Source organism: Geotrypetes seraphini, chromosome 2 (assembly GCF_902459505.1).
Source record: "Geotrypetes seraphini chromosome 2, aGeoSer1.1, whole genome shotgun sequence".
Taxonomy (NCBI): domain Eukaryota; kingdom Metazoa; phylum Chordata; class Amphibia; order Gymnophiona; family Dermophiidae; genus Geotrypetes; species Geotrypetes seraphini.
Genome location: NC_047085.1, coordinates 484,415,950 through 484,429,452, shown reverse-complemented (window position 1 = coordinate 484,429,452; position 13,503 = coordinate 484,415,950).

Below are 13,503 nucleotides of genomic sequence, written 5' to 3'. Positions count from 1 at the left end.
AGCGCAGGGAGCTGCGCTGAATGCCCAGCGCTGCTCTTGACGCTCATAGGCTCCCTGCGCTAAAAACCACTATTGCGGTTTAGTAAAAGGTGACCATATTGTAAAATATAGACAGCAGATATAAATTCAGAACTGTGCATAGTAAGTGAAGGGAAGTTTTCATCTCTGGGAATTTACCCAGTTAACTATTAAGTTATTTGGGCAAATTCCTTTGAAAACTGTGGTAATACTGCCTCCACTTTGCTAAATTTAAAATAAAATCATTTTTCCTACCTTGTCTGGTGATTTCTGGTTGCACTTTCTTCTTCTGACTGTGCATCCAATCTTTCTTCCCTTCTATCAGCCTGTATGCTTTCTCTCCTCCACACCTCATTCCCTCCCCCAACTTTTTCTTCCTCTCTCCCTGACCTTTCTTTCTTTTTTTCTGTTTCTCTTCTTTCCTTCTGTTTCCCTGCCTGCCCCCTTTCTTTCTTTCTTCCTGCCATTCCCCAAGCCACTACCACTGCCGCTGCCATCGGGGAACAGGCCCCACCAATGGATAACAGGCCCCAAAGCCGACGCCGACGCATGCTCTCCCTGACGTCAATTCTGCAATTGGAGAGGAAGTTCCGCCCAGCCAGGCAGTACAGATCAATCCTAACAGAAAACCATGTCTTTCGAACACACAGAACACAGAAAACATCTTCGCTTAGTATGGAATATGTCATTACAAACTAACCTCTCCCCCCTTTACAAAACTGTAGTGTGGATTTTAGCCACGGTGGTAACAGCTCTGACACTCATTGAATTCTGAGCATCAGAGCTGCTACCACCACGGCTGGCGCTAAAAACACTCCAGTTTTGTAAAAGGGCGGATAAAATAGAAATACATAGACAAAGGTTAAATTGAACCAGCAAGAAGCTAGACTCTGCATACAATGCAACACCACAGAAACAGTGACACATGTCTCCTAAAGCAATAAATAAATAGAAAATTTTTGTTCTACCTTTTTCTTCTCTAGTTTCTGCTTTCCTCATCTTCTTGTTACTCTCTTCCTTACATCCACTGTCTGCCGTCTCTCTGCCCCTATATGGTATCTTCTCTCCTTCTATGCCCCTTCCAGAAACTGTATGCCTCCCCCTTCCATCTCTCCTTTCACCCCCTTTGGTCTGGCATCTCTCTCCTCTCCTTCCCTCTCCCACACCTCTCTTCTGCAATCCCTTTCTTCCCTCATTTTCCTTTTCAATTTATTTTCTGCATCCATCTAGATTACTTTCTCACTACCCTCTCATCAATTTCCTTTTTCACTGTCTACCTACAGCTCGCCACCTCTTTCCCTCGCCCCCTCCAGTATTTCCCTAACTTAATCCTTTCCCCCCCATCATGTGCCCTCCTTTTATTTATCTCCTCCTTCCATTATGTGCCCTCTTTCTCTACCCCTTCCATCTAGCTAAAGAAGCACTGCCTGGGCTTTGCAGTCCCCAGTTATGTCTCTAGCAGGATATATATTTCAAATCTGATATATTCTAATGACAAAATAGAAATAAAATGATTTTTTTCTACCTTTTGTTGTCTCTGGTTTCTGCTTTTATCTTCTTTTCACTCTTTTCCTTCCAGCGTCTGCACTCTCTTCAATCCAGTATCTGCCCATTCATCCACTGTCTGCCCCTTCCAGAAACTGTCTGTCTCCCCCTGCCATCTCTTCTCTAGAATCCCCCTTTGGTTTGGCATCCATCATCTTCCCTCTGTTCCCTCATGGTCTGGCATCTTTCTCCTTTCATCTCTCTTTCCCTTCCCCCTGTGGTTTTTAGCATCTCTCTCTTCTCATTTCCCCCGCTCATATCTGATATCTCTGTCTCCTTCCCCTTTCTCTGACATCTCTCTTTCCTCTCTTCCCTTTCCTTCTCTGGTCTTCCTTCTTTATTTTCTGCCTCCGCCTAAATTACATTCTTTCTTACTATGCAGTCCTCAGTTTCCCTCTTTTCATTGTGTCTACCCACAGCATGCCACCCCTTTCCTTTACCCCTCCACTATCTCACTAACTCTATCTTTTTCCCCCATCCAGCATATGTCCTTTTTCTTTATCCCTCCTTCCATCCAGTATATGTTCTCTTTCTCCACTTCCATTCAGCATTTGCTCTCCCTTCTTCCCACTTCCATCATCTTCCCCTTCTTCCCACTTCCATCATCTGCCCTCTTCTCTCTCCCCCTTCTCTCCACTTCCATCATCTGCCCCTTCTCTCTCCCCCTTCTCTCCACTTCCATCATCTCTCCTCTTCTCTCCACTTCCATCAGCTGCACTCTTCTCTCTCCCCTTTCTCCCCACTTCCATCATCTGCCCCCTTCTTTCAATCTCTCCATCCACCAAAGGCCCATCTTTCTCCCTTCACCTTTCCGATTTTGGCAACAAGATCGGCAACACCCCCCCCCCCCCCCGCGATGACACTTAAGATCGGCAACGGGCCTCCTTCTACCCCTCGCATCAACAGAACTTCAGATCGGCAATGTGGTGCTCAGTCAAAAGCTTCCCTCTGACTCAGCTTTCTGTTTCCGCAGTTCAGTCAGAGGGAAGCTTTTGACTGAGCACCACGTTGCCGATATGAAGTGCTGTTGATGCCAGGGGGGGAGGGGGGCGTTGCCGATTATGAATTGCATCGCGGGGGAGGCCGCCAATGCCGCTCATTGCCGTTGCAGCCCAGACGCTGCCGATGGCCCCAATGCGATCTTGCTGGCCCTGCGTGGACCGGCATTGGATGACCCGGACCTGGCCGGCTGTGCACCCCCCTAAGGCGTGCACCCGGGGCGGACCTCCCCCCCCCCCTTGATATGCCACTGTACACAGCAAATCAGCACTTATCTTAGAGTGTGCAGAGTATTGTCAAGCCCAACGGGGACCCGTTTCGCCGCTAAATGTGGCTTTTTCAAGGGTTCTCAGGACACTTAATTTTGAAATCCCGCCTCACTGTGTGTGCCTCCTCCTACCAGACATAATAATCCCCTTAACAGACAGATGCCCAGGCACTCAATTTCCCAGACCCAGCACACAGTCCTAAGACACACACAGCAACAGCAGTCTTCACTCAGGACCCCACCCCCTCACACATGCCAGACTCACACAATCGGTACTCACTGCATGGTGTGGTTTAATATTAAAAATACCTAAACAGTAAGAGTAAACCCTTGTAATGCAGCTGTATTATAAGGATTTACTCTCACTGTTTAGGTATTTTTTTAATGTTATTTTGAGCAAACTTTAGGTTTTCATTTTGATTGTGGTTTAATATTAAGACAGGTGTAAAGAGGGTTCATTCAAAAGTAAAGGCTCTAGACTAAAAAAAACCTAACTCTCCCTCAGTTGCTGAGATGGTCTGGGTTTAGGTCCTTTAGGACTAGCCTCTCCCTCGGTCCCTACACCACAGATGCTTTCTTCACATTAGGATCCGAGCTCAGTCCCAGATGGTTCTTCTGTCGCAAAAAACTTGCATCCGAAAGTATGTTATTTCAGCTGAATGTTCATGGCATCATCCCTGGTGTAACCAAAAATCAAATACTAAAGAAGTGTGAATCAAATAATAAGCAAACAAATTCACTTCCAGAGATAAACGCTGTGAAAAATCACAGTGATTTTATGCCATGCCTCAGAGACTGAGTATTCAAGCAGAAATTGCTGGATACAGCTTTCGGTCAAAGTCTCAATCATTGGCCAATGGCATGTACCTGTAGTACTAATTGATTTTTATACTTTTTATATTATTTAAATAATTGTTGAATAAATTGTTTAAATATTTTTCTAAGAGAGATGTAAAAACATCTTATGTCAGACATCAAACATCGTAAAAATTATTTAGATAGTGCACATATTCAAACAAAGCACTTATCTTAATCAGATGTCAGCACTGTATTCAAAACCCAACGGGGCCACCGTTTCACCTGGACTGGCTTCGTCAGGGGAAAACATAGACAGTGCCTGAAAAAGATGACAAATAAATATACATTTTCAAGATATTTGAAATCATAAAGAGATTATAAATCAGTGTTTAATACAGGAAACTTACGGAGCCAAAAATGACCTGAATCCTTAGCAAAATATTTCTCAAAAATGGCGTCGGTCACTGAGGACGCTAAGCCATTTAAATCACCCAATGAGGGGCTGCCGGCAAAAGACGTCATTCACGTAACAATGTGATGACGTATGAAGAATGACACAGCAAAAAGGCACATAAAAAAAGCATACAAAAAAATTTTTTTATCTTCAGCCACCAAAAGACAAATAAAGATACGGAAAAATCAAAAAAGTACGAATGAAACAAAACAGTTCATGATAAACATTAATAATAAACAGACCAATCAATCCTGTCGTTTAGGCCTATTGGTTGTAGTGATTGTAAGGTAAAGATCCAATAAGTCTCACGTTGTTTCAAGGCAGAAGCTCTATCGCCACCCTTGTTGTTCTTCTTTATAATATCAATAATGCAACCTTTGAGGTTGTGAAATGAGTGGGAAGCATCTTTGCAATGTTGTACTTGCGGTTCTTTAGTTTGCATTCTTTTGATGTTGGATTTATGTTCAGCTAGACGAGTTCTGAATGGTCTTGTTGTCATGCCTACATAAATCTTTGGACAAGAACACACAATAACATATACAACGTGATCAGATTGGCATGTGCTGAAATGTTTAAATTTATAAATGACTTGATTGATAGGATTAGTGAACTCTTTCGTTTGTATGGAGAAATCACAAAAGGCACAATGGCCACATTTGAAATGACCTATAGATGACAATGTAGGGCTAGTTTCTTGGACCACGTTGGTATTTAGAAATTCCTTTAAATTTTTTCCTCGTGAAAAGGCAAATCGTAATCTGTTGTCTTTGAAAACCGGAAGGGATTGAATAATGCCCCAGCGTTTTCTCATGATTTTCATGACTTGGGAACTAGATGTTGAATGTTTTAAAACACAAGTGATGAAAGGATCATCAGAAACAGAACTGAAATGTTTATGATTATTTAATAGAAGATCCCTGTTGTTATATTTGGCTCTTCTGTAGGCATTTTTTATAATATGAGATAGATATCCTCTTGCTTTTAATTTGCTGCTTAGATGCTTTGCCTGGATTTTGAATTCCGATTGGAGTGTACAATTGCGTCGTAATCTGAGCATCTGAGAGAAAAGTAAACTGTTTTTCAAATGTTTGGGATGACAGCTAGAGTATTCAAGAAAGGTATTTTTGGCCAAAGGTTTCTCATATGTTCGTGTAATAAAGGCTTGATTTTCAATAGTAACCTCAATATCTAAGTAATGAATATGTGTCATTGACTATGAAACAGTGAACTGTATATTAGTGTTGCATGTGTTAAGCCATACAACAAAGGAATTTAATTGTTTTTCAGAGCCCTTCCATAAAAGAAAAACATCGTCAATGTACCTCCACCAGAAGTAAATAAGATATTCAAGAGGAGAATTCTCGATCCAAATTTTTTCAAAAGAAATCATAAACAAATTGGCTACCGAGGGGGCGAAAGTCACCCCCATGGCCACACCTTGAATTTGTTTGAAAAGAAGGCATCAAAATTGAAAAAGTTTTCCCGCATGGCTAAGCTCGCTAAAGTGACTAAGAAATCAGTAGGCACTAGTTGTGGTTTAGGTTGTGCTTCCAATACATTTCTGATGACATCAATTGCATCCTGTTGAGGGATGGAAGTATAAAGTGAAGATACAACAAGTGTGACCATTAAAAATGGGCCTTCATGAGGATCCACAGAATCCAGTTTGTTGAGAAAATCTTTAGAATCTCGGATATAGGATTTGCATTTCGGAACTTCATATTTAATAAATTCATCAACGTATCGTGACAAAGGCTCAAGTACCGAACCTCGAGTCGATGTAATGGGTCTGAAAGGAGGATTAACCGGATCCTTATGTAGTTTCGGTAAAAAGTAAATATTAGAAATGACAGATATTTGGTATTCAAAAACCGGTAATCCCGGTTTGTTAAAAAACCTGCCTTCAGTCCTACATCAGTGATTTTTCGTATTCTACTTTGAATCCTCTTGGTGGGATCAAGTTTAATTTGTGTGTAAGCCTTGGATCTTGAAGATGTTCAAAAGCTTTCATTTTATAAGTTGACATATCCTGGATTGCAATCGCACCACCCTTGTCAGCAGATTTAATAATGATGTTACCATTATGTTGAAGAGATGCTAGTGCTCTATGTTCATCAGCTGTCAAATTAGATTTGAATTTATTCTTGGTGGGATGTTTGAATAATTTATGACAGTCTTGAAACACCAATTCTTTAAACACACTGAGTGTTGCATCCAAAGGTCCCGACGGCTTCCAAATGGATTTAGGTGCTATGATGGTTTTATCTGCAAGATCCGTTTTTGTTGCAAAAAATAATTTAATTTCAAGAAGTCTGGTGAACCTTTCAAAATCGATGTTAAATTGAAATTCGTTGCTAGGTACAGTTGGTACAAAAGATAAACTATGATTCAACAATTCAATTTCAGAAGGCTTCAGATTGTGATGTGAAAGATTCACAGTTACTGTTGGTTTTGTTGTTGAGATCTTGTCCATGGTCTTCCTCTTGTTTGATTTCTGCCTTGTCTGCCTTTCCGGGGTTGGTAACCTGCTCTTGGTCCTAAAAAAGGTTTCACTGAGCTGGAACTTCCAGAAGAACTTAGGCTAATAGAGGAGGAACTTGGATCCACGTTGTTTGATGGAGCTGCTAAATTTTGTGACTCACTGGGAGTCATCCAGTGGTACACCTTATTATTGAGATAATCTTTTTCATCTCTATAGAATTTTTTTAGTTTAAATTTCTTGATGTTTTCTTTGAATTTTTCTAAATTTTCATTGGTTTTAATTAACTGATTTTGAAAAGCTTCCATAGTTTGTGTGGTTTTAAGAGTAGATGTGGTTTTCTCAAGATCAACCTTGTAACTTTCAATTTGTTGTCTGCTTTTTTCAATTATAAGCAGCATCAAGTCAAAGGAGCATTTGTTCAAAATCATGTTCCATTTGAGTAAAAATTCTGAGTCTTCCTTGAAATTTTGAAGTTCTTTGTGGATTCTCAGACCTCTTGGAATTCTTTCACATTTTCAGTATTCTATTAGAATGCCACTGTTCAATTCCGTTTTAATGATTTTTTTTATTTTGATTGAAAAAAAAGACTCCAATCAGTGGATAAATTGTCACTGCCAGCAGAATTAATGTCAAAGTGAGAAGGAATGCTAAGAATAGATTCTGTTTGTTCTAAATTGAAACCAAAGGTCGTGTTCCAATTGATTGAAGACATGATAGTATGATATATGGTAAAACCAAAAATCAAATACTAAAGAAGTGTGAATCAAATAATAAGCAAACAAATTCACTTCCAGAGATAAACGCTGTGAAAAATCACACAGTGATTTTATGCCATGCCTCAGAGACCGAGTATTCAAGCAGAAATTGCTGGATACAGCTTTCGGTCAAAGTCTCAATCATTGGCCAATGGCATGTACCTGTAATACTAATTGATTTTTATACTTTTTATATTATTTAAATAATTGTTGAATAAATTGTTTAAATATTTTTCTAAGAGAGATGTAAAAACATCTTGTATCAGACATCAAACATCAAAAAAATTATTTAGATAGTGCACATATTCAAACAAAGAACTTATCTTAATCAGATGTCAGCACTGTATTCAAAACCCAACGGGGCCACCGTTTCACTTGGACTGGCTTCTTCAGGGGAAAACATAGACAGTGCCTGAAAAAGATGACAAATAAATATACATTTTCAAGATATTTGAAATCATAAAGAGATTATAAATCAGTGTTTAATACAGGAAACTTACGGAGCCAAAAATGACCTGAATCCTTAGCAAAATATTTCTCAAAAATGGCGTCGGTCACTGAAGACGCTAAGCCATTTAAATCACCCAATGAGGGGCTGCCGGCTGCTGTGTCATCCTTCATACGTCATCACATTGTTACATGAATGACTTTTGCCGGCAGCCCCTCATTGGGTGATTTAAATGGCTTAGCGTCTTCAGTGACCGACGCCATTTCTGGAAGTGAATTTGTTTGCTTATCATCCCTGGTGTCACATCCACCACAAACAATTCTGCCCACTGGGCTTCTATCCTCCACAGAAATTTCAATGTGCACCATATTGTTGTTTTGCACAAAGTCCACCCAAATTTCATGCTGCACACTAATCCCTCTCCACATGCGAGCAAGCAAACTGGGTGCAGTTCCGGCAGTGCTAGATTAACCCTATAAGCAAAGTAAGCACATGCTTAGGGCATCAAGGGAAGGGGGCCACCACAGAAATTTTCATAGCCGGATTTATCATTTAAATTATTAAATTTATAGCCATTTTCAAAAAATTAATGAAAAATGAATAAGTTCTGTTTATAAAGCGTTCTCTCTTGTCATCATGTTTATCCTGCAAAATAAAGTTCACTGGAAGCTATACAAATTTTGAACAAGTCTAGACGCGTTTGAAACAGCGCAAGTGACGGGTACTAGCTCCTTAAGAAGTTCTTCGTTTAGCCGCCAGCTGTCACAGGTGTTAATTGCAGGTGCATTCATAAACTTGTCTTGCTTTCAAAGTCTCAAAGCCTCAAACAGCCTCAAAGTTGTTAATGACTATTCCAATAGCACACTCAGTTCTGGCTTTTTAATCTATTAAAATGTAAGTACGTTTTATATAGTTTGAATGCATTTCATTCTATTCTTGGATATGAGCCCAGACAGTTTGGCACACTCGCTTAACGGTGTTGTGCGCCAAACATGCCTTCGTGTGAAATGTGCTCATGCCCATAATTATTCACGGAAAGCTAATGGTGAGAAATACAAGAGAGAGTGGTTACTGTATTCACCATAAACAGGATCAGTTTGTTTTGTTTGTAAACTGTTTGCTCCTAAAAATTTCTAGAATTTTGTTATAAGAGAAGGGTTCAGTGACTGGCGAAATACTATTGTAATTGATAAACATGAGAAAAGCACTACTCACCGAGACTCTTTGCTAACATATTTAACTCGCAGTCAAGGTGCGGGGTGGAAGTCATGGTTAGAGAAACAAATTCAGGATGAGTGTGATTACTGGGAACATGTCTTGAGGCGTGTCATAGCTGTTATTTCTACGCTAGCTGAACGTGGCTTGGCTTTTCGAGGAACAGAAGAAAGGTTTGGATCATTGCAAAATGGGAATTTTTTAGGGCTGCTTGAACTCATAAGCCAGTTTGATCCATTTTTAGCTTGCCACATTTCGAAGTATGGAAATTCTGGCAAAGGAAATCCCTTCTTACATGTCAAAAACCACCTGCGATTAACTTTATTCAAGTAATGGAACAAAAGGTCCATGCGTTCATTGTTGACGAAGTTAAATCTTCTGGTTATTTTAGTTTGTCCGCGCGGAAGGGTTGACGTCACAGTGACCTAGCCGGTTCGCATCGTTAGTTCTAGGAAAGCCTTCTGCACGTGAGCATGGTTTCCCGCTCAAATGTATCAACTTCACGTACTGTGTTAGTGCACTCCCCACCAGATCTATTGTCCAGGTCACACTTTCATTATTAAGGCAGACTCAAGAGAGAGCACACATAAAGAAGGCACACACAGAAAGGTAAGGAAGAGCCAGGCACACACAAGGCAGACTCAAGAGAGAGCACACACAAAGAAGGCACACATAATAAGGTAAGGAAGAGCCAGGCACACACAAGGCAGACTCAAGAGAGAGCACACACAAAGAAGGCACACATAATAAGGTAAGGAAGAGCCAGGCACACACAAGGCAGACTCAAGAGAGAGCACACACAAAGAAGGCACACATAATAAGGTAAGGAAGAGCCAGGCACACACAAAAAGGTAAGGAAGAGCCAGGCACAGGAGTGAGCACACTAGCAAAGGGTGCCAGGACTCCTAGAAGGCAGAAGGAACCCAGAGGATGTGCTTCCCAGTGTACTGCACGGCCTGCCACATGTACGACTACCTCCCCTCGAGGTGGCAGTCGTATGTGTGCGGACGATGTCAGGAGCTGAGGAGCTTGAAGATTGAAGTCAGTCGTCTGAAGCACAGGATCCAGGAGCTGGAGGGACTCTACATCCCAAAAGACCCATTCCAGACAGCTGAAGACCCTTTACGAGAGAGGCACATCAAGGAACAAGTCAGGGAGCTTGAGAAGTTAATCGATGATGCCTACAGGAGAATGGAGGAACAGGAACACGAGCAGTGCAAGATCGAAGAAGACGCATAGGACAGAGGACAAGAACCATCTGACACCATGGTAGAAGGTACCTATAGAGAAGTCTCGCAGAAAGAAGAGGCAAGATTATACCAGGGCCTAGAGGGAGAAGAAATAAGAGCACCAGGGACACGGACCTGCGACCGCAGCGGAGACTGAGAAAGGGGAAATCTGCAATCCTGGTGGGAGACTCAATCCTAAGGCAAGTAGACAGTTTCATAGCGGGAGGGAGAGAGGATCGGCAAGTGACCTGTCTCCCAAGAGCAAGAACAAAGGACATCGTTGACAGAATTGAAAGAATCCTGGAGGGAGCAGAGACGGAAGAGACAGCAGTGATAGTCCACGTCAGGACAACAAAAATGAACTTACTGAACAGTTCAAGATCTTAGGAAGGAAACTGAAGATGAGGACCCAGAGAATAGCTTTCTCAGAGATCCTGCCGGTACCAAGGGCAGAAGCAAGGAGGCAGATGGAACTACAATCAATAAATGCCTGGATGAGGAGATGGTATGGGAAGAGGGATTTCTCTTCGTGAGGAACTGGACAACATTCTGGGGCAAGAACAAGCTCTTCAAGAGAGATGGACTACACCTGAGCACGGCGGGGACTAGACAACTAACAAATAACATCAGAAGAGCAATCGAGCAAGCTTTAAACTGAATAGAAGGGGAAAGCCAACAGTTGACCTGGTGTCGATGGTTCGGAAGACAGTATCCCGAGAAGATACTGAGTGGGAAAAATGCTGGGAAGACGCAAATGGCAAACAACAGGAGATGGAAAAACAAGGGAGCCAGACGAAGCGAGAGGTGGATAGGAGGAGCGCACTACAAGGAGAAGTCAAAATGGAACAGGATGAAGGGAAGGAACAAGAGAAGGTCAATAGGAACATACCACAAGGGGATAACAAAAGAGACAAAAATCAGGAGTTGGCAAGTTAGGAAGGGGACATAAAGAAAAACGAAGCACAAGAGAAAACAACAAGGAAGAGAAAATACCAGGACTTGAACTACATGTACACTAATGCAAGGAGCCTAAAAAACAAAACGGGGGAATTAGAAGTCATGGCCAATAATGAGAGTCTAGACATCATATGGATCACGGAAACATGGTGGAATGAGGAAAACAATTGGAACATAGTTCTGCCAGGGTACAAGCTCTACCGAAGAGACAGGACATATCAGAAAGGAGGAGAAATCGCACTATACATCAAGGACACCATTAAATCGACCAGCGTGGATGCGGCAGCAACAAATGAACAACTGGAATCACTATAGGTTAAAATACCAGGAAGGAACGGAACCGAGATAAAGATGGGACTGTACTACCGTCCACCTGGGCAAACTGAAGCAAATGATACAGAAATGAAAGCTGAATTGAGGTGGGAATACATGAACACTAACACCATAGTTATAGGAGACTTCAACTATCCCGGGATAGACTGGAGTCTTGGAATTTCAAAATGTACAAAGGAAACGGAGTTCCTGGAGGCTGTACGAGACTGCTTCATGGAACAATTTGTCAAGGAACCAACAAGAGGGTCAGCGATTCTGGATCTAATCCTCAACGGGCTGAAAGGACCTGCAAAGGGTGTGGAAGTAGTGGGTCTATTAGGTAACAGTGACCACAACATGATCCAGTTCAAAGTGGAAGTAGGATTACCAAAGGGAAAGAGAACCAATGCAACAACATTTAACTTCAAGAAAGGGAACTATGATGCCATGAGACGCATGGTGAGAAAAAAACAGCTCCAAGAAGGCGCAGACTGTGGAGCAAGCCTGGTCCTTATTCAAAGACACGGTAAACGAGGCGCAAAACCTGTATATACCCAGATTTAGAAAAGGATGCAAAAAGAATCAAACAAAAGACCCAGCATGGATAACCACTGAAGTAAAGAAAGTGATAGGAGACAAGAAAAGGACATTTCGGAAGTGGAAAAAGGACAAAACCGAAGAAAATTGGAAAGAGCACAGGAAGCAACAAAAAGAGTGTCACTGAGTGGTCAGAATAGCAACGAAAGAATACGAAGAGAGACTAGCTAAGGAAGCACAAAATTTTAAACCATTCTTCCCATATGTGAAAGGAAAGCAGCCTGCGAGGGAGGAGGTGGGACCTCTGGATGAGGACAACAAGAAGGGAGTGGTGAAGGAGGAAAAAGAGGTGGCTGACAGACTAAGCATGTTCTTCTTGTCGGTCTTTACAAGAGAAGACACATCCAATGTGCCGGAACCGGAAAAAATCTTCAGGGGAGATCAAGAGGGAAAATTATCATGCATAGAGATAAACCTCGAAGATGTACTCAAGCAGATAGACTAAAAGCTGACAAATCTCTGGGCCCAGACGGAATCCACCCATGAACACTGAAAGAGCTCAGAGACGAAACAGCGGAGTTACTGCAGCAGATTTGCAACCTAACCTTGAAAACAGGAGTAATCCCGGAGGACTGGAGGATAGCAAATGTTACACCTATCTTCAAAAAGGGATCGAGAGGCGACCCAGGAAACTACAGACCGGTAAGCTTAACCTCAGTTCTGGGGAAGATGGCCGAATCATTGATCAAGGAAGGTATCAATGAGCATTTAGCAAAAAATAATCTGATGAGAACAAGCCAGCATGGTTTCTGTAAAGGAAGATCATGCCTAACGAACCTACTGCATTTCTTTGAGGGGATAAGCGAGCAATTGGACAAGGGTGACCCCATAGACATTGTATATCTCGATTTCCAAAAAGCCTTCAACAAGGTACCTCATGAGCGCCTACTGAGGAAACTGTGTAGCCACGGGGTGGTAGGGGACGTGCACAGATGGATCAGGAATTGGCTGGCGGACAGGAAACAGTGGATAGGAGTAAAAGGACACTACTCAGACTGGAAAGGGGTCACAAGTGGGGTCCCAGAGGGATTAGTGTTGGGACCGCTGCTGTTCAATATATTCATAAATGACCTGGAAACAGGGACAAAGTTCGAACTTATAAAATTCGCAGAGGACACAAAACTATCCAGTAGAGTCAAAACTGTTGAGGAATACAAAGAATTACAAGGAGACCTGAATAAACTGAGTGAGTGGACAAAAAGATGGCAGATGAGCTTCAATGTAGAGAAATGTAAAGTCTTGCATGTGGGGAAGGGGAACCCAATGTACAGCTATACGATGCGAGGGAGGGTACTGGGAGAAGGCTGCCTAGAAAAGACTTGGGGGTATTAGTGGATAAAACAACGAAGCCGGCGGCGCAATGTGCAGCGGCCTCAAAGAAAGCAAACAGAATGTTGGGCATAATCAAAAAGGGTATCACTACCAG